Source organism: Vidua macroura, chromosome 30 (genome assembly GCF_024509145.1).
Source record: "Vidua macroura isolate BioBank_ID:100142 chromosome 30, ASM2450914v1, whole genome shotgun sequence".
NCBI classification, from domain to species: Eukaryota; Metazoa; Chordata; class Aves; order Passeriformes; family Viduidae; genus Vidua; species Vidua macroura.
Genome location: NC_071600.1, coordinates 1,748,902 through 1,773,318, shown reverse-complemented (window position 1 = coordinate 1,773,318; position 24,417 = coordinate 1,748,902). Strand labels below are relative to the sequence as shown.

Here is a 24,417-nt window from a genome sequence, read left to right as displayed (position 1 = left end):
ATGGACAAAGGAGCTCAGTGCTCTGTGCTGTTGTGGTGGTTTTGCATCACACAAGTGATGTTCTGAGAAAAGCTTCTAGCAGTTTCTTCTGTGTCTGACAAAAAAAATTCAGTAATTAGCTTTGAGAGCTGACAATCTGTTAAACCACTAAGGGAACTGCACACGCCTCTGTGAAGACACAATTTAAAGATGAAGAAGCCTGGCTGGGTCTCTTTCCCTTCTGGCCAGCACAGAGGTGCCAAGGCCGGGCCAGCCCCCGTCTGGGCCGGGGCGGGCCGGGCGGCTCCTGCCGTGGGGCCGGGCCCCTTCCCAGGGAGCCCGCCAGGCCCCATCGGCTGCCGGGCAGGGGAGGGGAGGCCGCGGGGCCGAGGCCGGGCCGGGCCGTGGCTGCGCTTGCTGACATCTGGCCGCTGCCGAGCCCTGCCCCGCCGCCAGCCCGGGCCCAGCCAGGATCCGCCGGGCCCCAGGAGCAGCCCCGGGCCGGGCCGGCTCGGCCAAGCTTCTGCCGCCCTTGGGCTTGGCCCGCAACCAGCGGGCAGGGCCAGGAGAAGCCATCGGCCCCGGCCGTGCTGCTGCTCTGCTCTGGCCTGGCTGCTGAGATCCTGGCCCTGCCCCCAGCGCCGCCCAGCCTGACACAGCCCCAGCGCAGCCGCTGCACAAACCTCCATGGCAAAACAGCTCCGGCCGCAAGGACCCAGCCCGGCCGGGCTCACGCAACCATCTGCAGGCCCCGGCTCAGATATTGACTCTTCCCGTGCTTCCATCCTCCCTCCAGTGAGAGAAAAGGACAAAGTGCAGGCACACAGAGGAGCAACGTGAAGACACCCAGGTCAGTGAAGAGGAAGTTGAGTCCCAGATGGGAGGGATGAGGAGATGCCTTGACCTTGGGGCTGAAATCCTCTGCTAAAGCTATGGAGAAGGATGGAATTGATACATCAGACTCTCTTTTTCCCTATAATGCATTGAAAAGTATGGGGAGATGACTTGTTCAGCAAAGGCCTCCATGCTAAAGTAAGCAAATGTTGCAGTAGCTGTGATCCCATGAGAAGTTTGAACAGATAAAGAGAGAAGGGTGATGAGACCCTGTGCCCTCAGGGAGAGAAAAAGACCTCTGTTCCCAGAGATGAAGATGATTTCAGAAATAGATGAAGAGAACCTTTAGTCTTAAACAGCTCCTTTTTAAACTAATACCCCATAAGTTGATGTGGCCAATAAACACAGCTGTGGGAAAAGCTGTGAAAAATGGGAGGGATTACACGATTGCAGATTTTACGAGTGGCTGCTATTTGTGGAAATGAAAAGCCATGAGAGAACTGTTTTCTTGTGGAGAAGTCTCCATAATATTAACAAGAAAAACTTCTCTCCCAAAGTGAATTGAAGAAAGACTATTCTAGAGGTGGAAAACTGACTGAAAATTTTAGGTTTTGTCTCTTTACATTGTCAGGTTGTATGAAGAGAGGAAGTGTTCTGATTATTACTCTTTCTTTTAGTTACTGTTAATAAACTTTTTTTATACACTTTTAAAGTTTTGAGCCCACTTTGCCTTTCTCCTAATCCTATCTCAGAGCAGGAAATGAGTAAGTATGTTCTAGTGAGTGCACTGGTAATTAGCCAGCACTGAACCCACCACACTAATTGATGCATTGGCCAAGAAATCTCAAATTGGTGAACCAAAACCACTACAGAAACTTCCTGATGAACTGCCCCAGACCAGAGGGAAATCAAGGCAGAGCCATGGTTTGTACGGACTTGCTTGATCCTAATGAGCCCCGTGGTGCATTTGGAGCTGAGCCCTGGAACCTCAGGGCCTGAGAGGAGATTGCACAAACCTTTCCAGGAGTCAAAGGCAGACAAAAACCCCAAATTGTCTCAAAGCATTAATGGGACCCACTGAGGTCCATCCCCAACACAGGCTCCTCATGGACTCCTTGGAGGAGAGAACTGGAGGCCAGGATGGCATAAAAACCTCTCAGAGCCTCAAAATGGCCCAAAAACCTCTCAGTGTGGAAGGGAAAATCCAAAGTACCTTAAAAACCTTGAGTATCTCAAAGCATTAATGAGCCCCACTGAGTGTCAGTCCCATGTCGGAACCCAAGGTGTCCCTCAGACACTCTTGGATGTTCCGGGTCCAGGGCAGAAGCCTCTGAGACCCTGGTAGGCACCCAGGAACCCCTGTGGTCTTGAGTTTGACCCATGGAACAATTTACCAACCTTGCAGGAAGAACAAGAAATCACAAAAGTTTAGATATTATAATAGAAGTAGTCACAAAGTAAAAGGTAGGATTTTTGAGTGCTGTACAGGGGGGTTTTAGGCCTTGTACCGAGGGGTCTGAGTTTTGTACATGGGGGTCAGAGGTTCTAAGATGGAGGGATTTGGGCGTGCCCTGTCCTCCTTTCTTCTTCCTATTCCCCATGTTCTTGGTGGTGTTGGCACTCACAGATTGGTTTAGAGTAGAAAGTCATTGTTCAACATAGGTAATAGGCATTGGGGAAAAACTATAAACATCTAATACGTAATGTGTGATATAAAAGATGGCACCAGCCCCTCGAGAGAGGAAGAGAGACAGGGACAGAGACAGGGACAGAGAAGAAGACGAAGAGAGACGCAGAGAGAGACGCAGAGGGAGAAGGAGTCAGGGACAATGTCAGGGAGTGTGTGTGCTTTGAGATAACATGCAATAAACTGCCTTGAGACCAGACGACTGAAGACTACTGAGTCTTTCTTTGAAGGCACGGGTTGGAGGAGAGACTTTACCACCACCCGGAGTCACCCCAATCTGGGGGAAGGCTCTGGCACCTGGCGTCCCTGGGTGGGCACGAACAGATCAGCCGGGGACAGTTGTCACCCTCGGTGAGGGAGGAGATCGGGAACACCCCGAGTCTACACTCACAGCGGGGGGGGCTGCGGCAGCACCGGCGGGGGAGGGTGCAGATGGGAGTGCAGAACCCAGAGAGGAGGGGGAGCCGTCTCTCACAGCGGTGGCGGCGGGCAGTTTGCAACAGCCCGCGGTGCCAGGGAGAGCGGGGGGGACTGTGAGGGCAAAGGGGACCAGTGAGAAGGCGGGGGATGCGGGCGCGGCGGTCGTACGTCCCGAGGGTCCCGTGACGCGTGCCATGGCGAGAGCCCGCGCTGCCGCAGCGGCAGCCGCCCGGCAGGCACAGGGTGAAGGCTCCCAAACCACAGCAGCGGCGCTGGCCAGGCAGCAGGCTGAGACAGAGCGAAAAGCTACGGCAGATGCTCGTCCCGCGGCAGCGGCAGCGCGCATGCGTGTGGTGGAGAAGCGAAACCCAGAAGCCGGGGCGGGGGAGGGCACCTCGCGTGCGGCGGGCGCGACACGAGCACAGACGGGACGGAAGCGACGCGCTCGGGTTGTGGGCGTCGGCACAGAGTCAGGAGAGGCGTGTCCCTGTGATGGGCAGTGTGGGGTGGAGACATCAGAGCCGGAGTGGGATCGGGAAGGTGGCGACGTCAGTCTCGGGGAGGATGAGAGCGCTCCCGAGGTCGTGGCTGCGCTGGGGAGAGCGAGGAGGAGGCACGGTCAGGGTCGGGGCGGGAGCGTCCACACCCCCGTGGTGACACAGGCAGGGATGGGACGTGTCCAGGCTGCAAACGTTTGCCAGGGCACCGCCTCCACACCGTTCCCACGGCAATCGACTCATGCGCACTCAGCCTGTGCCCACAGCCAATCCCAGCCAGCCTCAGACATTGTAAAGCTGAAGCAGTTGATACAGCAAGAGTCGACATCCCAGACTGCGGGATTTGCAAGTGTAAATCAATTGTTACAAGAATTGCTGAGGGATTTATCAGAGATACAGACAGGGGAGCAAACGTCCGAGTCCTTTGCAGTGCCGACCTCAGCCGGTCAGGCGACAGCGCCACCCAGTGGCAGGACCGCAACATTGCAGGAGGTTTTGCCAGACCCGGTTGCCCAAGCCATTGCGCCACCCAGTGGTGGGTCTGTAACATTGCAACACTTTTTTCCAGTTTTATACAAAAAGAAGTCTAGGGCGAGGAAGACTACACCTGCACGACAGCGGGAACCTCCGCTGATTCCAGAACGACATGAGACTCAGGACACTCCTGCTGAGGCGCAGCAACAGGATGATACTGTATGTATCACAGCTTCGGAGGGTATCCCAGTCTGGACAATTCCAACATCAAGGTCTGCTGATTCTTCGCGTCAGGGAGAGTCAATTTTAATATCAAAAGGGGTTGTTGAGTTTCTTTTACAGTATCTGACCACAGCCTTGGAGTCACATCCAGAGCTGTTGACTCATCTTCCGAAAATTTTTCAAACAATACAGGGCAGCCGTGTGTTTTCCCCTGCAGCAGACGTTCCATTCTCATCCGCAAGCACCCAGCCCTCATCTTCGCAGATGCCACAGATGCCGTGGATGTCGGTGAGTTCTGCTGCACCAAAGCCTCAGTCACAACAGATTACTCCACTCTACAGGCAAGTACCCACAAAACTTCCAGCTTTACCGAACGCAAAGCTAGACTGGCAGGACATTCGAGCAGAATTGGAAAAGGAAAAAGGTTTATTGCAGGGCTCAGGAAACATCATGATGCCAGTGAGCTATGACGCTCAGGGACAAAACCCAAGGTGGGAACACCTGGATCGTGGTGCGATCAAAGACTTAGCCAAAGCCATCCGAGACAATGGGTTGTCATCACCGTACTTCAAACAAATGTTGAAGAGCATTTTTGGTATGTATGATTTAACACCCTATGATCTTAAATATCTTGCAACATCAGTTCTTACAGACACCCAAGCTCTTGTGTGGCAGAAGGCATGGAGGAGATCCCTGGAGGAGCTGAGAGCCAGATACCAGGGCGGACCAAACGCGAACCTCACCATGGTGCAGCTTGCTGGTGATCCTCCCGAAGACGACCCGACTCAACAAGCGGTGAGGCTTCCACGGAACGTGCTCAGCGACATCAAGGAGGCGGCACGGAGAGCAATCCTACAGATTGCTCCGGCGGGAGTCCAGGACAACATCTACACGGAGATCAAGCAGGGTCTTTCGGAGCCATTCTCCTCATTTGTGGATCATCTTTCCCAAGCAGTGGAACGACAAGTGGTCGATGAGGGGGCGAAACCACATTTGATCAAAAGCCTTGCTTTTTCCAATGCCAACCCGGAGTGCAGGCGGATCATCAGCATGATGCCACATCAGACCACCTTGGCAGACATGATAGAGGCATGCAGCAAGGTGGGGACACCACAGCATGTGGCATCCATCATGGAAGAACAGTTGGGAGAGCGGATTGAGAAGCGTGTCAAGGAGGCTCTTGCAAATTACACAAAGAACAATGGCGACACAGGAAGGCGATGTTTTGGATGTGGGGCACAAGGACATATTAAAAAGAATTGCCCACAATTTGCAAAATTCGACAAACCACCAGATCTTTGTCCCCGATGCAGGAGAGGGAGGCATCTTGCGAGTGAATGCCATTCGCAGACAGATGTGGATGGAAGACCTCTACCGCATCCGGGAAACGGGAAAAAGAGCGCGAATCATCGCCAGCGCACTCCGACACAAATCATGGCGGTGACGCAAAACCAGCAGGCTTGACAGATTCTTAAAAAAATGGGGAGTCAAACACATTTTCGGTATTCCTCATTCTCCCACAGGTCAAGCAATCATCGAAAGAACACATCATACCCTGAAATCCCTTTTGGATAAACAGAAAAGGGGGGAGGCAGGTGCAACACCGTATATGCGGTTGAACAAAGCTCTGTATGTGTTGAATTTTTTAAATGGCTCTTTCTCAGAGCCCACTCCACCAATTATCAGACACTTCACGAACAACACACAAGCAAAACTAAGGGAAAATCCTTTAGTTCTGATCCGAAACCCAGAGACAGGACAAATCGAAGGCCCATTCACATTAATCACTTGGGGCAAGGGTTTCGCTTGTGTCTCCACAGGGCGAGGGCTGAAGTGGGTGTCAGCAAGGCACGTGAAACCTTACCGGGTGCAGACGCAAGCGGACGCAGATCCAAGAAGCAAAGAGACAGGCACGCAAATGAAGGCAGACAACGGCGCTGCAAACATCTCATCAGACAACGATTGACAACTCAGAGACTTGGGGTTCTTCTTGGGACTCGAGTGTCATTCGGGTGTTGCTGCACTGCAAGGTTTCTCGCAGAGTGAGGACATGGGCATGGGGTTCAGACAGATAGTGTTCATGTGCTTCATTCTTTTGCCTGTTGCCATGAGCAATAGGGCACATTTTCCCATGAGACAACCAAAGGGAAATGTGTGGGAAACTTTGGCAAAGGCAGCAGGTCTGGACAGCATTTGTCTGACTCATTCAAGGCCAGGGAAACCATTCTCGACATGTTTGGTAGGTGTGCCGGTGAAGGAATGGCCGATCCCAAAGAACATCCCTCCAAAGGTTCTGAAATCTTTTTTGGATCCTGTGGAAGGATGGCATGTTTGGACACAGTTCCTTCCTGTGGCTCATTTCCAACCCCAGGAATTGGACATCTTTGGGTCAACAAGAATGAAATTTTGCATCATATTCAACCCATCGGGAGTGACAGAGACAGATAACCATACGATAGATGTCACTCCAAACCAGCTCCTTTACAGAAATGCATCATCCTGGTGCAATTACACCAAGATGATGAGCAAACTATCCCTCCAGAATCCAGCCATTTTACCAAAAGGAATTTTCTTGATTTGTGGGGACAGAATTTGGCCTGCTATCCCTGCAAAAATCAGGGGCGGTCCATGCAGCATTGGAGAACTCTCATTGATAACACCCAATTTGAAAACTTTGAGGGAACAGTCACGCAGGGAAATAAGATCCATTGAACAATATGGCCCAAATTGTGATGATGAGGTTTATACGTGGAACAAGGCTCGGAGAATTGCAATAGCAATTTTCTCACCCCAAGCAGCATCGGGGGTGGCCTTGACACAATTGGACCACATGGCGTGTTGGTTGAGCAAACACACTCGTGCCATTTCCTCTGCACTGAGCGACATGTTAACAGATATCGACAGTGCGAGACATGCAACGCTTCAAAACAGGGCGGCAATTGATTATTTGCTGCTATCACATGGACATGGGTGTGAAGAATTTGAGGGGATGTGCTGCATGAACTTGTCTGATCACTCGAAATCTATCCATGAAAACATAAAACAAATGCAAAACAGCATCAGCAAATTGCAAAAGGTTACAGGATCATGGTGGGATGACTTCATCAACCGTTTTAGTCTCTCACCATTGTGGAGGGAGCTTTTGAAGATAGCATTTTATGTCCTTATAGGATTTCTGGTTCTTCTGCTTGTTCTGCCGTGCATTTTTCTATGCATTCGGCGGGTCATGGACAAAGTGGCAAGACAGGTCTTCTTGGTGCAAACAGGAGGGGGAGATGTCGGAACCCAAGGTGTCCCTCAGACACTCTTGGATGTTCCGGGTCCAGGGCAGAAGCCTCTGAGACCCTGGCAGGCAGCCAGAAACCCCTGTGGTCTTGAGTTTGACCCATGGAACAATTTACCAACCTTGCAGGAAGAACAAGAAATCACAAAAGTTTAGATATTATAATAGAAGTAGTCACAAAGTAAAAGGTAGGATTTTTGAGTGCTGTACAGGGGGGTTTTAGGCCTTGTACCGAGGGGTCTGAGTTTTGTACATGGGGGTCAGAGGTTCTAAGATGGAGGGATTTGGGCGTGCCCTGTCCTCCTTTCTTCTTCCTATTCCCCATGTTCTTGGTGATGTTGGCACTCACAGATTGGTTTAGAGTAGAAAGTCACTGTTCAACATAGGTAATAGGCATTGGGGAAAAACTATAAACATCTAATACGTAATGTGTGATATAAAAGATGGCACCAGCCCCTTGGGCGAGAGAGACAGAGACAGAGACAGAGACAGAGACAGAGACAGAGACAGAGATGGAGACAGAGACAGAGAAGAAGACAAAGGAAGACGAAGGGAGACGGAGAGAGACGCAGAGGGAGAAGGAGTCAGGGACAATGTCAGGGAGTCTGTGTGCTTTGAGATAACATGCAATAAACTGCCTTGAGACCAGACGACTGAAAACTACTGAGTCTTTCTTTGAAGGCACGGGTTGGAGGAGAGACTTTACCACCACCCGGAGTCACCCCAATCTGGGGGAAGGCTCCGGCACAGGGGTTTGCAGATGGACACGAAGCGGTCGTAGAACATGATGGTCAGGAGGAAATACTCTGCTGAGATGAAGAACATAAAGAAAAAGAGCTGTGCAGCACATCCTGTGTAGGAGATGGTGCTGGTGTCCCAGAGGGAATTGTGCATGGCTTTGGGGACAGTGGTGCAGATGGAGCCCAGGTCACTGAGGGCCAGGTTGAGCAGGAAGAAGAACATGGGCGTGTGCAGGTGGTGGCCGCAGGCTACGGCGCTGATGATGAGGCTGTTGCCCAGGAGGGCAGCCAGGGAGATGCCCAGCAAGAGGCAGAAGTGCAGGAGCTGCAGCTGCCGCGTCTCTGCCAGTGCCAGCAGGAGGAAGTGGCTGATGGAGCTGCTGTTGGACATTTGCTGCCACAGGAAATGGTTTTCTGCTGAGGAGAAAAATACAGGGCTGAGTCAGGCCACACTTCTACAAGGAAAATATTTTGCATATCTCATAGTAATTCAGCTTTCAGGGTTGCTCTTTTCAGGATCACTTCTGTGCATTCCCCTCACCTGGGCTCTGGGTTTTGCAGGCACTGAGAGCAGGGACTCACAAATGGGCTCGGGAGGATTCCTTCTTCTTGTGCAGTGAGAGGCAACTGAGTCTGCTGGCTGATCTCCAATTAAATGGACTTGTGAAACACCAAAAAGCTTTTCAGCTCTGCTGTTTGCAATTTGCCCATCTGAAGAACTGAGCTGAGGGAGTTCCTTTTATTTGTTCATCCAGCTGCAGCTGCCACAGTTAGGAGTGGCTGTGGGTGTTTGAAATCCCTGACATTTCTAATGCACTGCAGGTGAAATCGTGTGGGTGTGAGAGGCACAGGGATGGTCTCTCAGTGCAGGGACAAGAGAGCAGCTCTGGCCATCAGGGCTGTTCTCAGCTGCCCCTTGCTGGCAGCTTTGAGCTGAAGGAGAGGCACCCAGAGGAGTTCCCCTAGAGAGAACCAGGGCAGTGCTGAGAGCAGAGGGCTCTGGGCTCAGAGAGCAGATGGACAGAGCCCTCGCCTTCTCTCAGGGTGCTTCACTGGGATCTCAGCTGTCTCCTGCCAGGCTGGTGCACAGAGGGATCATTGCAGCTGCCCAGGTGCAGCTGCCCAGCAGCATTTCCCTGGCCCTAGCACTGAGCTGTCTGCTCCATGGGGATCCCAGGCAGCCCAGAGACAGCACAGGAGAGCTGTGCCCTTCTGGAGGGCACCTGCAGCCCTGCAGGACACCCAGGGAATCAGCTGAATGGCCCCTGAGGGCACCTGGGCACTCTGCTCACACAGACACATCTCCACAGCAGCATCCAAAGGGTCCCTGCCTGGACGGGCACCTGCCCCCCCCAAACCCTGGCACTGGCTCAGAAAACCCAATGGTGGCAACAAGGACAGCACAGGCACCTGGGCATGGCATTGGAATGTCACACTGCTCCTGCCAGGGGAGGAGGGACACTGAGACTGATGGAAATCAGGGGCTTGTCCTTCCTTGCCTGGGCTCTGGCTGCTGCAGGGGCAATGCACAGCCGAGCCCCCGTGGGATGAGGGCAGGGGCTCTGCTTAGGGTGGGAAAGGAGCTGGGGGAGGAGCTGCTGGGGGAAGGTGTCTGAGCCACAGGGACAGCAGGGAGGTGCCACATCCCCCTGCCCAGCATTTGTGGCAGCAGCTCCCTGTCCCTCCCTGCCCGTGTCCCTGCTGAGGGGAGCTGTTCCTGCCAGCAGCGTCTCCCTGTGCCCAGCTCCGCTCCCTGCCAGGGCTCACAGAGCCCATCCCCACCCCACGGCCCCGGGACAGCTCTGCCTGGGCAGGGACCTGTCCTGTGCCTCTGAGGGGGCAGCAGGGAAGCCCCGCTCTGGAGCTTGTTCTGCTCCACACCAGGACATCCAGGAGAGCCACCCTGACAGGTCCTGTCAGTGCTGGCATTGTCAGAGACACTTCCAGGAACTCACCTGCATTGCTCTGCAACCAGAGACTCAGCGTGTCCAGGGGCTGTGCAGATTTCTCCCCTGATGGGGACTCTCCTGTCCTCCCACCCCAGCCTACCTTTAACCTCGTTCTCACTGCTGCTGCCTGCCCTTGCTGCCTGCAGGTACTGCCCTGTCTGCCCTATGGCCACCTCCTCTGCACCAGAGGAACTGGGAGAACCCTTGCAAAAGATCATGGAAACTGTGGGATGGGCCAGCCTTAGGAGATCCCTCCAGGAATGGAAGTTTAACATTCCTAGAGACAGAGAATTATTCATTCAAACCCTGTGAAGATTTCTCCCCTAGCAAGGGCTCAGTCACTCTCCCAGCCCAGGCTTCCTCTCCTCTCTCTGTGCCTCTGGGCTGTGCCTGGGCTGGCTGCAGGCAGTGCCCCAGCCCTGCTGGGCTGGGAGAAGAGCTGCTCATCCAGAGAAATGTGCTTCTGAAGTTCTGCTTGCTTACCAGCATCACCCTCTGTGCCAGGAGCCCGGCCCAGCTCAGCAGCACAGACACAGCACAAGGACTTGAATGAGCCTCTGGGGCTTTGTGCTCAGGCCCTGAACATCAGGCCCTGAGAGGGAGCTGCAGAAACCTCTCCAGAGCTCCAAGTCAGAATTAAACTCCAAAGTTTCTTGGACTTTTAATGGGCCCCACTGAGGGACACGACTGAGAAAGTGTCCCCAGGCCCCAGGCAGAGCAGAGAACTGGAGGCACTGATGACAGGTGGGGACAAAGAGAAGCCAAGTCATGGTGCCCTGGGGCACAGCAGGGTCTGTGCCACCAAGGGCTGTCAGGAGACACCTTGTACTGAGGCCCTGGGGCCTCCTGGCACAGCCCCAGCCAGGCTGGGCACTGTCAGCCCCTTGTCCTGCCCTCAGCATCCCCCCCTAGCCCACATCCCAGTGGCCTCAAGGATCTGCTGGAAGGAGTCCCTGGGGAGCCTTGCTCAGGAATGGCCCTGGGGGCTCCACAATGCTCCCAGGCACTGCAGGTTTTTCAAAGGACTTTGGCTTTGGCTTTTGCCTTGCAGTCTCTGAGAGCTTTCTGCAATCATGGCCTCCAACTATCTGCTGTAATTAGTCCCTGGAGAGGCTTTGTCAGGAACAACACTCAGTGGGGCTCATTAATGCTTCAAGGTACTTCAGTTCTTTTAAGGTACTTGGTGTTTCCCTTTTGCTACAGACTCTGAGAGGTTTGTGCAATCATGGCCCCAATTATCTGCTTTAACGAGTCCCTTGAGAGCTTGGTACTGACATTCTGTGGGGCTCATTAATACTTTGAGATACTCAACTTTTTCCAGGTACTTTGGATTTTCCTTTTCATACTGAGAGGTTTTTGTGCCATTTTGAGTCTCTGGGAGGTTTTTGTGCCATCCTGGCCTCCAGTTCTCTCCTCCAAGGAGTCCATGAGGAGCCTGTGTTGGGGATGGACCTCAGTGGGTCCCATTAATGCTTTGAGACACTTTGGGGTTTTCCTCTGCTTTTGACTCCTGGAATGTTTTGTGCAATCTCCTCTCAGACCCTGAGGTTCCAGGGCTCAGCTCCAAATGCACCACGGGGCTCATTAGGATCAAGCAAGTCCTGACAAACCATGGCTCTGCCTTGATTTCCCTCTGCTCTAGTGCAGTTCATTCTTTCACCAATTTGAGATTTCTCTTCCAATGCATCAATTGGTGTGGTGGGTTCAGTGCTGGCTAATTACCAGTGCACTTACTAGAATATACCTACTCATTTCCTGCTCTGAGATAGGATTAGGAGAAAGGCAACATGGGCTCAAAACTTTAAAAGTATATAAAGAAAAGTTTAGAATAGTAAGTAATATAAAGAGTTATAAGAATATAACCAAAAGTTTCAGAACACTTCCTCTCTCCATACAACCTGACAATGAAAATAGACAAAACCTAAAATTTTCAGTCACTTTACCACCTCTAGAATAGTATTTCTTCTGTTCACGTAGGGAGAGAAGTTCCTGTTTTTAATGTTATGGAGACTTGCCCACAAGGAAACAGTTCTCTCATGGCTTTTCATTTGCACAAACAGCAGCTGCCTGGAAAAATCTGCAATTGTGAGTTCCCTCCCATTTTTTCACAGCTTTTCCCACAGCTGTGTTTATGGGCCATGTCAACTTACGGGATATTAGTTTAAAGATGAGCTGTTTAAGAGCAAAGGTTCTCTTCATCTGTTTCTGAAACCATCTTCATCTCTGGGAACAGAGATTTTCTTCTGTCACCTGAGAGCACAGGGTCTCATCACTCTTTTCTCTTTCAGTGTTCAAATTTCTCATGGGATCACAGCTACTTCAACATTGGCTTACTTTAGCATGGAGGCCTCTGCTGAACAAGTCATCTCCCCATACTTTTCAATGCATTATAGGGAAAAAGAGAGTCTGATGTATCAATTCCATCCTTCTCCATAGCTTTAGCAGAGGATTTCAGCCCCAAGATCAAGGCATCTCCTCATCCCTCCCATCTGGGACTCAACTTCCTCTTCACTGACCTCGGTGTCTTCACGTTGCTCCTCTGTGTGCCTGCACTTTGTCCTTTTCTCTCCCTGGAGGGAGGATGGCAGCACGGGAAGAGTCAATATCTGAGGCGGGGCCTGCAGATGGTTGCGTGAGCCCGGCCGGGCTGGGTCCTTGCGGCCGGAGCTGTTTTGCCATGGAGGTTTGTGCAGCGGCTGCGCTGGGGCTGTGTCAGGCTGGGCGGCGCTGGGGGCAGGGCCAGGATCTCAGCAGCCAGGCCAGAGCAGAGCAGCAGCACGGCCGGGGCCGATGGCTTCTCCTGGCCCTGCCCGCTGGTTGCGGGCCAAGCCCAAGGGCGGCAGAAGCTTGGCCGAGCCGGCCCGGCCCGGGGCTGCTCCTGGGGCCCGGCGGATCCTGGCTGGGCCCGGGCTGGCGGCGGGGCAGGGCTCGGCAGCGGCCAGATGTCAGCAAGCGCAGCCACGGCCCGGCCCGGCCTCGGCCCCGCGGCCTCCCCTCCCCTGCCCGGCAGCCGATGGGGCCTGGCGGGCTCCCTGGGAAGGGGCCCGGCCCCACGGCAGGAGCCGCCCGGCCCGCCCCGGCCCAGACGGGGGCTGGCCCGGCCTTGGCACCTCTGTGCTGCCCAGAAGGGAAAGAGACCCAGCCAGGCTTCTTCCTCTTTAACTTGTGTCTTCACAGAGGTGTGTGCAGTTTCCTTAGCGGTTTAACAGATTTTCAATTCTCAAAGCTAATTACTGATTGCTTTTTTTGTCAGACACAGAGGAAATTGCCAGTAGCTTCTCTCAGGACATCACTTGTGTGATGCAAAACCACCACAACAGCGCAGAGCACAGAGCTCCTTTGGCCATATGTAGTGGTCATTGCCTGAGGCCTCAGAACCCCACCTTGGCAGATCCCTGGGCCCTCTCCAAGGTTTTTCAAATGAAAACATTCAGCTTATAGAAAATCACCAGAGGATAGAGCCAGCCTGACCTGTCTGTCCTGGCTATTTTTATCTGGGAGCAATCCATGGATATAGGGAATCTGGGAGGCCAAATTCTAATTTTGGCCATGGTCACTTGTCAAGAAGGCTGTTTTTTTTCCATAGCAAGGAAGGAACAGAGCCCCTCTGTTTCAGGGGCAGATGAGAGGGGATCACCAGAGGCCAAGGCCAGCCAGAGCTGGCAGGCTTTGTTCTGAGAGATACCCTTAAAAATAGAAAATTTTTTAGGGAGGGTACCAATTTTAGCACTGGGCATCGGAAAAGAAGGACAGTTCTCTTCCATAGCAAGAAAAACACAGAGCCCCAGTGCTCCAGGAGCTGATGAGAGGCAGCTCATCAGCTGCCTCTCATCCCTTGGCATCCCAAGATCAGCCAGACCTGTCAGGTGGCCCCTGGGGGGCCAAGCCAGCCAGACCTGTTCCATGTGCCCTCGGCTCCATGGGGCCCCACAGTGTCCCAATGGTCCCTTGCTTCCATGAGGCCCTGAGGTGTCACAATGCCCCCTTGGTGACACGAGGCCCTGAAGGGTCCTCATGGTCTCCATGGTTCCATCAGGCCCCACAGAGTCATAATGGTCTCTGGGTCCATGAAGCCCCGCTGTGTCACCATGGCCCCTTGGTTCCATGGGCTCCAGTGGTGCCACAATGATCCCCTTGGTTCCATGAGGTGCCCACAGTGTCACAGGGATCTCCATGGGAAGGAAAGAACTGAGCCCCAGTGTGGCAGGGGCAGCCACCAGAGGCCAAAGCCAGCAAGATTTGACAGTACTGGCAGATTTTGGCTGGGAGCAACCCTTGGATATCGGGAATTTTAGAGGGGGAGCCCCAATTTCGGCCATTTCTGCATAGATAATAAGGACAGTTCTATTCCGCAGGAAGGAAAACACTGAGCCCTAGTGTTTCAGGAGCAGAAGAGGAGAGAGGTGGCTCCTGGGAGGCCAAGACAGCCAGACCTGTTCTTCCTGTCAGCTTTTGTCATGGAGGGATCCTTGGATATATGGAATTTGGGAGAAGGAATCTCAATTTTGACCACGGACACCTTGAGAAGAAGGACGGTTCTTTTCCATAAGAAGGAAAGCACCGAGCCCCAATGTTTTGAAAGCAGGTGAGAGGCAGCTCTCAAGAGGCCTAGGGCAGCCAGACCTGTCTGTCCTGGCTGCTTTCACTTGGGAGCAATCCTTTGATGTACGGAGTTTTAGAGGCAGAATCTCAGTTTTGGCCATGGGCGCCTGGTCAGGATGGATGGCTTTTTTCCTACAGGAAAGAAAAGCGTGAAGTCCAAGTGTTCTGGAAGAAGATGAGAGGTGGCCACACTTAGGCCAAGCCAGCCAGACCTGTCTCTCCTGGCACCATTTGTTTAGGGGCTATCCTTGGACATAGGGAATTTTGGAGGTGGAATCTCAGTTTTGGCCATGAGCACCTGGACAGGAAGAAGAGTTCTTTTCATCAGGAAGGACAGCACAGAGCCCCAGTGTTTCAAAGGTAGATGAGTGCCAGCCCTCAGGAAGCCAAGGCCAGCCAGACTTGTCAGTCCTGGCAGCTTCGGTCTGGGAGCTGTCCTTGGATATAGGGAATTCTGGAGGTAGATCCCCAGTTTTGGCCATGCGTGCCTGGTCGAGATGGATTTTTTTTCTCATAAGAAAGAAAAACACATGGTCCCAGTGTCTCAAAGGCAGATGAGAGGTGGTCCCCAGGAGGCCCAGCCAGCCAGACCTGTTCCATGTTTCCTTGGTTTCGTGGGACCCCACAGTGTCACAATGGTCTCCTTGGTTCCATGAGGCCCTGGAGTGTCACAATGTCCCCCTTGCTTCTGCAGTGTCACAATGGCCCCTTGATTCCATGGGCCCCAACAATGCCCAGTGATCCCTTGGTTCCACAACTTCCCACAGTGTCACACTGGCCCCTTGGTTCCATGAGGATCTGCAGTGTCACACAGGTTTGTGACATTTGTCCTTGCTGCCCCTCACATCCCACTGCCCCACAAACAGCCCCGAGCCACCCGTCAGGGACAGGCCCTGCTGTGCCAGGCTGGGCTCAGGGCTTGGCCTTTCTGCTTCCCCCAGCCAGCCCAGGCCTTGCTCAGCATTGCAGTTCCCTGCTCTGAGCCTTTGGCTCCCTGCAGTCCTGGCCTCAAGGATCTGCTCTCACCCGTCCCTGGGGAGCCTTTGGCAGTCCCTGCCCTCAGTGGGGCCCAGTGATGCTCCAGTGGACCTGGAGTTTTGCTTCTGACTCCTTGAGCAGCTTCTTCAGCCTTCTCAGTGTCTGAGTGTCCTGGATTCAGCCCCAAATCCATCGTGGGGATCATCAAAATACAGAAAGCCTTTAGGGGTCTTTCACTTACTTAAATGGTCTTCAAGTCTCCAGGGCTTGTGCAACTGATTGGAGTCAGTTTGGAGTTCTGTTAAGGAGAAAGATTTCAAAGTGCACCTCATAATTTTTTTATTTAATCAAGTGAGTATTTTTTAAAAATTTCCGGTTCAGAGAAGAGCTGATAGAAGCATCCCCAGGTGATCTGGATGCTGAATGTCTCCTTAGGAGGTCTGGGCATGTAGAAGAATGAGCCCCATGCAGGCTGACCCTGTTTGGACAAGCTGCTCCTCAGCCCCAGCCTCAGCATGTCTGACCTGGCCCACCTGGCACTGACATCCCTGTGCCCTGCAGCAGAACCTTGTCCCTGAGCTCTGCAGCTCCATGTCCCAGCCCATTGCACCGTGTCCCACCTGCTCTCCTCAGGGCTCTGCCTGCACACAGGCCCAGGAGAAGTTTTCCTCTTGGGAAGGAAAGAATGGAAAAGCCTGAGCAGGTTTCCTGAACAACAAACCCCACTCAGGAAGCACCTCCTCAGTACAGGCTGCCTGGAGTAGTGTCACCTTTGTAGAAGGGACAGTGTGACCAGAAATGATCTCTGGAAGCAGAATTCTCTGAGTCTCCCAGCTGGATTTTCTGTCCCTCTCCTTTCCCTGGATCTCTGTTGCAGATGGAAGCTGCTGGTGCCATTCTCACCTTTAACCTCTCTTTTGAATGCAAACAGATGTTCCCAGCTGTGTTAAGCAGCTGTTGCTCAATGTTTATGCAGAGCTTTTTGGTTCCTCATGGAACCAAGCACACCCTTGTGACACAGCGGGGACTCATGGAACCAGTGGTCCATTGTGACACTGCCAATTCAAGAAAACCATGGCGACACCATGGAACCTCATGGAAAAGAGGATCCATGGTGACACAGCACAGCCACAGTTGCAGCAGCAGCAGCAGCAGCAGCGGCAGCAGCGGCTGCAGCAGAAAAAGAAGCGACTTTGTCGAGTCCCTCTTGCTCTTCCTCTCCCTCTCCCGCTGTCCTGCACCCTCTCCCGCTCTCCCTTTCCCGCTGTCCCCTCCTCTCCCAGTCTCTCTCTCCCCCTGCCGGGCTGAGCCATACCCCCAGCGTGCCCCCGGCCCCGGGTGGGGCTGCCCCGTCCCCGTCCCAGTCCCCGTCCCCGTCCCCGTCCCTGTCCCCGTCCCCGTCCCCGTCCCCGTCCCTGTCCCTGTCCCCGTCCCCGGCCGTCCCGCCGCGGTCTCGCCCCCGCCCGGCTCTGGCCGTGCTGGCGCTGGCGCTGCTGGGCGGGCATCAGTGCCTGGGGCTGGGGCGGCATCGCCGCCCTTTGGCTCCGCCTGGCCCGAGCCCGGCCCCGGCCCCGACGTGGGCTCCAGTCCCGGCCCCGGCCCCGGCTCCTCCCGGGCCCCGCGGAGGACACAGGCGGCGCGGCCGCTGCCGCCGCCTCCGCTGCGGCTTCCCCGGCCCGAGCTCCGCCGCTCGGCAGCGCGGCCGCCGGCCCCGAGCCGCCGCTGTCCCGTTGCCAGCAGAGAACGCCTGGGGATGGCCGGCCCGGGGCGCTCGGGGGGCGCTCGGGGGCCGCTCCTGGCCCCGGGCCGAGCGCTGACAGCCGCGTCCCGCCCGCAGGGAAGGCGCAGGAGGCCCTGCAGGAGCGGTACCGGCTGGGTTCGCTGCTGGGCAGCGGCGGCTTCGGCAGCGTCTTCGCGGCCACGCGGCTCTCGGACGGCGCCCCGGTGAGCGGCGGGGCCGGCGGCGGGCGCAGGAGGAGGAGCAGGAGGAGGAGGAGGAGGAGGATGGGGCTGGGCTAGGCGGGGGGCGAGCTGAACCCGCTGCTGTCCCTTGCTCGCAGGTGGCCATCAAAAGGGTGCCGTGGGATCGCATCCGGCACTGGGGCGAGCTGGTGAGTGAGCGGGGCCAGCGGCAGAAGCCGGGCCGTGCCGGGCGGGGATGAGCCGGGGCCCGGCAGGGTGGGAGCTGCCGGGAGCCCTGCAGGGAGAGCGGGCGTGGGCTGAGCGGGGCATGCAGAGCATCCCGGGCTGGCTGAGGGCTTCCTCAGCCCCGGCACGGCCTCAGCCCCACTGACGGCATCGCGCTCCTCCCGCAGCCCGACGGCACCAGCGCACCCCTGGAGATCGTGCTGCTGGCCAAGGTGGCCTCTGGCTGCGCTGGTGTCATTCAGCTCCTGGAGTGGCTCCAGCTCCCCGACAGCTTCTTGCTGGTGCTGGAGCGCCCGGAGCGGTGCCAGGACCTGTCGGGTTTCCTGGCGGAGCGGAGGTTCCTGCCGGAGGAGGAGGCGCGGGGGCTGTTCCGCCAGGTGCTGGAGGCCGTGCGGCACTGCACCAGCTGCGGGGTCCTGCACAGGGACATCAAGCCCCAGAACATCCTGCTCGACCTGGCCACCGGGCAGCTGAAACTGATCGACTTTGGCTGTGGCGCCTTCCTCCAAGACACAGCCTACACCCAGTTTGCAGGTGAGCCCTGCCAGGGGATGCTCCTGGGCATCTCATGGCCCAGCCGGGGTGCAGCACCGGGGCTCCCCCTATTGCAGCTGGGATGGGATTAATGCTGGAGCCAGGTTGATTTGGGTGGGGGTGTGAGGGGGTCCAGCTCCCAGCCCTGCCGACAGCCCTCAGCACCCACTGTGCCCTGGGCTGGGGCTGGAGCTGGGGCAGCCAGCCCGACAAAAACCCCCATGGGGGTAGCAGAGAGGGGGGTCTGACCCCGTGCCCTGGGCAGTTTGGTGTGCAGGTGAGGAAGGGCTTGGACTGCTCTGCTCCCCTTGTTTGCCTTGACTTGTTCACATTTTTGGGGGGCTGTGCAGGCAAGGAATCGAGTGGGTTTCTCCACCACTGGGTGAGTTTTTCTTTTGTGTGTCATGGTTGGGCCTTCCCAGGGTTTCTGCTGCCCTCTTCCAGCACCAGTGGCTTCTTTTCCAGCCCCGAGTCTGTACACAAGTCCCAGGTGCTGGTGAGAGGGCAGCGGTCACCCCGTGTGCCACTGGGGCAGCCCCCACATGGCCAGGGGTGCTGGGGCCAGGCTCTGGGAGCAGCAGCATCCCCCTGCTGAACTCTGTCTGTGTTCCACAGGAACCCTGTCCTACAGCCCACCAGAGTGGATCCACCACCGACGCTACCACGGCGAGGCAGCGACCATCTGGTCCCTGGGCCTCCTGCTGTGCCACCTGGTCATGGGCAAGCACCCGTTCAGGAGGGGCCAGGAGATCATCTGGGGTCGGATCTTGTTCCCACGATGGCTCGCTCCAGGTGGATCCTCATCTCTGGCCATGGGGGCAATACCAGTGCTGGGAGACAGCAGCAGCTCGTGGGCATCCCGCTCTGGCAGCTGCTGAGGAGGTGGCACATGTGCTGCTCTCCTGCTCTCCTCCAAACAGAGAATCCATGGGAAAATTCAGGCCCAGCTCTGGGCACACCCAGCATGGCCTGGGCATGGGAACAGGGGGGCAACTTCTCCAACTGACTGGTGATTCCTGGTTTCCCTCCCCAGAGTGCCAGGATGTCATTAAGAGGTGTTTGTCCATGCAGCCCTTGGACAGGCCGTCCTTAGAAGAGCTTTTCCACGATCCTTGGGTGCAGGGTGTTCCTCTGCCCTAGAGGATGGGAGAGATCCACGTGCACAGTTGGATCCAGGGGCCTGGCAGGTAACAGCTCCACGCATCTCTTGGCAATCAGTGGCAAAGCCAACCAGACAGGTTTTGTGCTGCCTGTAGCTCTGAGCAGGGGTCAGCAGAAGGGAACACGCAGCTCTTGGGCTGGAGCTGAGCTGGAGACCTGGTGTGGCAAGCACTGGTGGCCACCATCCCCCAGGTTTTGCTTGTCCTGGTTCCCTGACAGCTGGGGCCCTGGGCAGAACCCTGACAGCCTGGTCTGGCCCCAGGGAAGGAGAAGGAGCCCCTGGAGAAGCTGCACCAGGTGGGGCTGCTGCTGCTGGAGACACCAAGGACAACCTCAAGGATGACAATCTCTTCCTCAGCCTGGCCAGCTGAAGATGATGGACTTGGATTCTGGCACCTTCTCCAAAGCCAGGCTCCACAGGGAATTTGCAGATGAGTCCACACGAAGGGGGATGTTCCCAGATTTGGGCATTGCTCAGCCTGGCCGGGAACCAAAGGTTCCCCCTTTGCTGGGGCTGCCAGGCTGCTTTTGGCAGGGCTGGGGGCATGGGCTGGGGTGGGTACGAAATGGGAGTGGGCTCCTGGCCCTGCCAACAGCCCCCAGCACCCACCGTGCCCCGGGCTGGGGCTGGGGCTGGGGCAGCCAGCCCGACACAAACCAACCCCCATGGTGGGAGCAGAGGTGGGACTCCAGAACGTGTGCAGGGGCTGCTTTGCTTTGCAGGCAAGGAAGGGCTTGGGCTGCTCCACTGCCCCTGTTTGCTTTGGGATCACCGTTATTTTGGGGGGCAGTGCAGGGGGAAGGGAGAAAGCCTGGGCTTCCCTGTCCTGTGGGTGGGTTTTCCCTGGCATGCAGGGGTTGGGCCTTCCTCAAGGCCCTGACAGAGATAAGATTTTTGACCTTTTTTCTTGTTCCCCTTTTTGTCTCTAATCTATTTTCAATCATTTGTTGTTTTTCTAGAGGAAGGGTTCTAGGTGGGGTCCAGTCTGGATGGGGAAGTGCTTGGGAGCAGCTGCGGCGTGGATGGGCCGTGCCCTTGGAGAAGGCTGAGGACATCGTTTGGGACCAGCTTTTCTTCCAGCGGTGGATGGCGTCAGGTGGGTCCCGTCTGCTTGGCATGGTGGGATCAGAGCTTTGGGGAGATGGCAGCGAGCACAGGAGCATCCTGCTCCGGGCAGCTGCTGAGGGCTGGATGTGCCGTGGCTGGCTGCAGGCTGGGCACATGTCCTGCCCTCCTGCTCTGCTGCCAAAGGCAGCAGTGATGGGCAGCTCTGGGCACCGCTCTGGGCACGGCCAGCATGGCCTGGGCACCGCGGGCGGCTGGGACAAGGGGACAGGAGCCTTCAGCTGACGGGCGCTTTCTGCTTTCTCTCCTTGCAGCCGGGCTCTGCGGGTGCTGAGGCTGCTCTGGGCTCTGCCAGGGCTCTGCTGGAGCTCAGCACCGGGCCAGAATCAGCCAAAGAAGAAATGGTGTGACCTGCAGCACAGACTTGCTTGAGCATTTCAGCAACACTGCTCAAGTTTGCAGAGTGTACACCTCCCAGGGAAAACATGCCACCACCCAAAAAATAAACTTGTTCAATAGCTTCTGAAATGAAATCAATCCGCGATGACCCCAAATGACGTTTTTCAGCTTGCTCAAGCTGTAGCTCAGCCCTTCTCTGAACAGTTCTCTCTCCCACCTTCCTTTTACTTCCCAACTGCTCCCTCTTTTCCCCCAGTGAGTTCCCAGCCCATGGCAGTCTCCAGCACACTGCTGCCTTCCTTGGTGCCCCTCACCACGAGGAAGGCCGAGCCCCAGGCTTAGGGACTCATCCTGTCACTGGCTGAGGAGCAGCAATGTCTCAGAGGTCCAGTGGGATTTTAGCATCCTTCAGAGCTGCTCTCCAGCCCTCATCTCTCCTCACTGCTGAGTTCCCACTCCCTTTTCCTCGTCCTTGCAGCAGGATGAGCTCTTTGAATCCCCTTGAGCCTCCCCACTCTTCCCAGCCCATGCACCCACCTCAGTTAGGCTGAAGCTGCAGCTTCTCTGTCTCCTCTGTCACACCAGTCCAGTCCCCTGTGCGGGGAGCCCCAGCCCCAGAGCACAGCACTCAGCAGTGCAGTCCGGGCTGGAGCAGCTGCCCTGCAGCCCTGGCTTGGCTCTTGGTGGCAAGGGAATGCTCCCTGTTTGCAGCTGTCCCTGCAGGATGGCCCCAGGGCAGAGCCCAGCTGGGCTCCCACTGCAGCCCCTGAAGCTTGGGGCAGACAGTGGTGCCAGAGCTGAGGTTCACGGGGAGCACCTGCAGCTGTGGCTTGAGTCAGTGTTGGCAAATGTTGTGTTCTCATCTCCTGCAGCCTGTGGGGAAAGCAACCTGTGCTGCCAGGCCTGTGTGTGCCAGGCCTGTGTGTGCCAGGGGCTCTTGGCTGTCTCTGTACCCATGGACAGAAGGCTCTGTGTGTGCCAGGGGCTCTTGGATGTCTCTGTACCCATGGACAGAAGGCTCTGTGTGTGCCAGGGGCTCTTGGATGTCTCTGTACCCATGGACAGAAGGCCCTGTCTGTGCCAGGGTTTCCATAATGTCTCTGTACCCATGGGTATGGAATAGCATGGACAGTGACAGTGTCAGTCACGTTGCTTGCACGCTCCTTCCTTTGCATACAAGACACATCCATGCACACCCCCATGCACAGATACATTAAAAGGACAGGGAGGGAGAGAGATTTCCCTCAGAGCTCTAACTTTGGCATAACTCACCTTTTTAGCCAGTGGCCAGGGGATATTTTTCCCAGCTCTGTGTGAGAAGGTGTCCAGGAGCTGAAGGAGCAGCATTTAGAAGCAGTTTCAGGATTTCTAGGCAGGAAGTGGAGCTGACAACCATCCACGTAACTCACCGTATTCATCAGGATGTGCTGCTGGTTCTTTGGGAATATGGCCCAACAGAGACACGAGACTTGGAAAAATCCCAGCTCTCTGTGGATTTGTGCAAAGGAGGAGCAGCAGAAACACTTTGTGTCTGCTCTGGGGACACAAGGTCCAAGGAGCTGCGGTGGCAGAGGGTGAGCTGGGCTGGTGGCAGGTGAAGTCCTGGTTCATGGCATCCCAGAGTGGCACAGGACAAAGCTCCAAGCACCCCCAACCCCACTGATGAAGTCTTTCTGATGCTGCACATCCTACAGGAAAAGCTGCTGTCACACAATGCACTGGGATTTGTAAGTTTCATTTTCAATACTTTAGGTCCAATTTTCAAACTGCAATATCTTTGCCATCAAGACACAGTCATGCACAATCCATCTCTCATCCTCCTATTGCTTCAACTCCAATTTAAAAACAAATCTTAATATTGGAAACAAAACCGAAAATCTTTAGAAAAAGGATGCTGAGGTCACTCTGTAAGATGGATCCAGGCCATCAGAACATGCCCCAAGTAAATGAGTTCTCCTTTTAAAAAGATCAGTTACCTCTTAATCCAAAGTTACAGAAGATTTTCACTAGACATTTTTTTCTTGTTTTTCTCTTTCATATTTTTCTCATTTTTTCCTTTCTTTTTTTCTTTTTTCTTTTTGAGCTGATAACACATCCTGAAAAAGAAATGTACAGCAAATGAGATACATTTCTGATAAACAATGAAAGTATTTACTCCTCTGTTTACTTTTCTTGGGATACCCTGATGTAAAAAATCTAGCAGATATGAGCAGAGGTGTAAAGTGTTTGCTTTGGACTAAGCTGGAGTTCAGCACTGCTGACATCCTGATCCAGCCAAGAGTTGCAGAATTCTTTTGCACATCTCGAGCCATGTGTTTGCAGGCACAGCAACTGCAGAGCTAACACACCCGTGCACGTGAATAACTCTGTTACTCCCTCCAGAATTTGGGCTGAGCCCCAGAACGAGGTGCTCCAGCCCTTTGCTCCTGGTTCCTGTGGGGAGCAGCTCCCTTCCCTCTGGCTGAGCTGCTCAGGCAGAGCCCGGCAGCTCCTGGCCCTGCAGGGCTGAGGCTTTTCCCCATTGCTGGGCACAGACTGATGGAGCAGCACTGCTGAACACGGGCACACAGAGGGACCAGCAGCAGCTGCCTTTGGCCACCTGAGGCTCCAAGGCCCAAACTCGGAGCAGACAGGGCTGGAAGAGACTCGCAGGCTCCCTGCTGGCTCTGCTGCCCCCCTTGTGCCCACCTGGGAGCCCCCAGGGCCAGCAGGGACTTGAGATGGCAGCCCTGGGCTCCTGGAGGTTGTGCAAGGAACGCAGCTGGGGACTCCCTGTCCATGGGCAGCTTCCAGATGGAAAAGGCTGCTGTGCCCAGGCAGCTCCAAGGGCAGAGAAAGGAGGGTCTCGACCACGGGATCTGTGCCAGTCCCACAGTCCTGGGCAGCAGCCACCGAGCCCTGGGGGAGCAGAGGGCACAGCAAGAGGGACAAAAGCAGGCAAGGTCAGAGACTGGAGAGAGCCAGACCCGGGAGCAGGAACAGCTGCTCCATTGCACTCTTGGAGAAAGCTCTTGGCTGGTTGAAAGCGCTGAAAGGCGTGAAGGGCAGAGAGGAGGCCACAGCAAACAATGCTCCTGTTTCCACAGCCTCCCCTCTCCGTGTCCCAGAAGGAATTGGATGGACTGTGTTCTTCTCTCTGAGTTGTCTGGTTCAGCAGGAGCAGCTGAGCACCAGGAGCTGAAGGAGCTGAAGCCTCAGGCCACAAGAGCTGGGCCAGAGGAGACTTTCTGAGCAAATGAATGCTGCTAACATGGACCTGGCTGAATGCAGCAGATGGAATCATGGAATCACAGAATCCTTTCTGTTGGGAAAGACCTCTGAGCTCATCCAGTCCAGCCGGTCACCCAGCAGTGTCGAGCCCAGCACTAAACCACGTCCCTGAAGTGCCAAGGCCTGGACAACAGCCCTGAGTGAGGCCTGAACAACAGGCCCTGAGCCAAAGGT

The 24,417-nt window shown here is 55.3% G+C and overlaps 1 long non-coding RNA gene and 2 pseudogenes across 1 annotated transcript; 2 read left to right on the top strand and 1 right to left on the bottom strand.

Moving 5' to 3' along the window:
- Positions 1 to 24,417, top strand: part of LOC128820668 (uncharacterized) — a 1,438,581-nt pseudogene that overhangs the window by 244,193 nt on the left and 1,169,971 nt on the right.
- LOC128820667 (uncharacterized) overlaps positions 1 to 24,417 on the bottom strand; it is a 2,212,279-nt pseudogene that overhangs the window by 1,557,379 nt on the left and 630,483 nt on the right.
- Positions 19,179 to 19,949, top strand: LOC128820781 (uncharacterized). The gene is made up of 3 exons (XR_008440939.1): positions 19,179 to 19,229; positions 19,381 to 19,534; positions 19,771 to 19,949. It is a non-coding gene; the product is annotated as an uncharacterized LOC128820781 (long non-coding RNA).